Source organism: Apis dorsata, unplaced genomic scaffold (assembly GCF_000469605.1).
Source record: "Apis dorsata unplaced genomic scaffold, Apis dorsata 1.3 scaffold_381, whole genome shotgun sequence".
NCBI classification, from domain to species: domain Eukaryota; kingdom Metazoa; phylum Arthropoda; class Insecta; order Hymenoptera; family Apidae; genus Apis; species Apis dorsata.
Window position 1 is genome coordinate 470,011 of NW_006263643.1, and position 3,107 is coordinate 473,117.

The 3,107-nt window shown below is 25.7% G+C and overlaps 1 protein-coding gene and 1 long non-coding RNA gene across 2 annotated transcripts in view; one reads left to right on the top strand and one right to left on the bottom strand.

The window, feature by feature from the left end:
* The window catches only part of LOC102678545 (poly(rC)-binding protein 2), a 247,919-nt gene that overhangs the window by 203,841 nt on the left and 40,971 nt on the right, over window positions 1–3,107 (bottom strand). The window lies entirely within an intron of this gene.
* LOC116186014 lies at window positions 74–2,692 on the top strand. The gene is made up of 2 exons (XR_004150936.1): window positions 74–463; window positions 2,205–2,692. It is a non-coding gene; the product is annotated as an uncharacterized LOC116186014 (long non-coding RNA).

Genomic DNA, 3,107 nt, shown 5'->3' on the forward strand with positions numbered 1-3,107 from the left:
ATAATTTTTCTCTCTTGGAAAGAAAGACTCGCAAACCTCTTCCATTAAAATCCGCGTGAGTATCCGGTGAAGTTAGCCGAAGTCTGAGTTACGAGGGCAAGCCTGAGAGACGGCGAAATTATGCCGGACTGGTTTATAGCAATTAAAAGCTAAGCCGCTTTCCACGGCGTGGCACGAGTACGGGAATAAGCTTCATTACAACCGCTGTATTTCAAACCGTGGCCCTGCAAGGATAGGGAGAAGACACTTCAACGTATTTTTAATCCTCTCTGTTAGCCGCGACCGCGCTCACTCGACACGAGTCTCCGCCAGGAATAGCGCTGTATTCCGCGGATCGTCGACGGATCAACTTGTGGTTGCGAGAAACGAGTAGAAAGGAAAGTGTCGATGCACTGTTTCAGACTCTTATGGAGGACTTGTGGAACCTCGAAAGTAATTCGTTTTGAATTGTTATATTAGATTGGTGAGTGTAAAATTTAGATTAAATTAGGTTAGGTTAAGTTTTTGCAATATTAAAAGTATTTTATTTCTAATATAATAATATTAGATTGATACATTTGGTGAATTTATATTAGTTTTTATATATATATTAGTTAAGTATAGAGTTAAATTGTTGTGAATACATTCATAGTAAGAAGTTTTTGAATCATTCTAGATATGGTATGTATAAAATTTAGTTTCTTTAGATATTCTTAAAGAGATTGATTTCGTTTTAATTGTTTTAAATCATGATTTTAGATTGATACATTTGAAATTTACATTTGTTAAATTAGATTACTTTTTTTCAAAAGTATTTCGTTTCATTTCGAATCACTATATCAGATTGGCACATATGAAATTTAATATCTTCAAATGTTTGAGTTAGATTTAAGTTAAATTTAAATTAGTTTGGTGTTTCAATCCTTTTTGAAGGGATTGTTTTGGAATGCCAAAGGTATTTCGTTATGAATCATTATACTAGATATACTTGGTACATGTGAAACTTGGATTAAATTAAGTTAAAAAAATTTTGTAAAAAATATTTCGGAATTCTGAAATTATTTTCATATTAAATCGATATTAGATTGGCACATATAAAATTTAATTTGTTCAAAAGTTTTGAAAATTAGATTTAAATTAGTTTGAATTTTAAATTTTTTGAAGAAATTATTTTGGAGAGTAGTTCGTTTCAATTAATTATTACTAGATTGATACATGTGAAATTTAATTTTATTTAGTTATAGTTATAGATTCCATTTAATGAAGATTTGAAAGTTTTGAAATATCAAAAATATTTTGTTTGTTTCGTTTTGAATCATTATATTAGATTGAAACATATGAAATTTAATTTTTCTTTTGAGTTAAATTTAAATTAATAGTTTAATGAATATCAAATATAGAATTAGAATATATTTGTAGGTGTTATTTCAGATAATAAAAATATTTTGTTTTTAGATTTTTCAAATAACTATAGATATCTTAAATTTTATATTAAGTATGGAATCAAATTATACAGATAAAAAGTATTTCATCTATTTCAGATTATTGAATTAGATTATGATAGATACATGAAATAAATTTTTTAAATATTTGAGCTAAGTTTAGATTAAATTTGAAGTAATTTTAGTATGAAGAATAGAATCAGATTATTATATATATATTGGATCCATCTCAAGAAATTGTTTCAGAATGCTGAAAATATTTTCATTATTTCATTTGAAATAATTATATTAGTTTGATTAATTATTAGAAATGAAATCTAAAAATAAATTTCAAATGAATGAAATAAACTGATGAATAAAATTTAACTCACATTCACATTTCTTTTCTTTCTTTCAAAAGTTAATTTCGCGATAGACTGCCCAGATAAGTATATCAATTCGATCCAAACTGCAAGCGTTAAAGTGGGCACTGCTATATTTGAGTTAGATTTAGGTTACCTTTAGTTTAATCTAGTATTAAATGAAAAAATAATATAAAATTAGATTGTTAGACTCAAATGTCAATTTTAGGATTAAAGGTTTTTTTTATCCAAAAATATTTAAAATTTAATTGGTTTGAAAGGTTTCTATTTCTTGGATTTCACATATTGTTAATAATATAAGTTGCTTTATTAAAAGAAAATTTTATTCGAATATTTTATTCCTTATAAGAAATAAAATTTTCTTCATATCAATTATTCTATCGTTTATTATTATGTTATTTTTTTTGTATTTTTCAAGGAGAATTGGAGAAAGATAAAAAATTGTACGCATTCGATCGTGCCAAAATGGAAGTTCATTGATCATTCTCTGTTTCTTCTGTTCCACTTAATTCGATGGAACCTCCAATTATTACTTCAAACAGAAAATTTCACTGAAATATGCGGAGGAGAAATTCATTCGAGGGTGAACACCGTTCGTCGTGCAATGGAGGAATGTAAACCACGTAAATGATTCGAAATTGAAAATGGTATCGCGATAAAATTGTTCACCGGCGTGTGGAGAAAGGAAATAAAGGGAAGTTTCATTTCAGCTACGCACAAAAATCAATATTAAAATAAAGGTGATGGAAAATTTCTCGTCCAGTGTATTTTTACACAGAGTGGCTCGTAATTCATATTACAAATAGCGTCAGAAGAATTTTATGACTCGAAATAAGACGAAAATCAAGAATAACGAAATTACGTGAGAGAATTCGTTTTCGAACAAATCAAAAAGTTTGATGATTTTTCTGATATAAGTAAAATTAACTAATTTTCTGTAAAATAGATATTATTGATAGAAAATTATTTTAAATGTGAAAATGAGAAATAAACAAATGAAGAATATATTTTTATATCATTTAAAAATTAGTTTTCAAGAAAATTGAATTTGAAAATTTATGAAATTATGACTATATATGTTCAATTTTAATTTTTTCGAAAATAATAATAAATTTTATCCTATACTTTTTGCTTATTTTCACATTTAAAATAATTATTTGTCGATATACAATCAAGAATTAATTAATGTTATTTGTATTTGAAAATTGTTCAAAATTGATTTATTCGGAAACAAAGCTTTATATGAAAAAATTGTTCTACATTTTATATTTTTATTTTATTTTATAGTCATATAATCTTTTTTAATTTATTTATATCATGAATT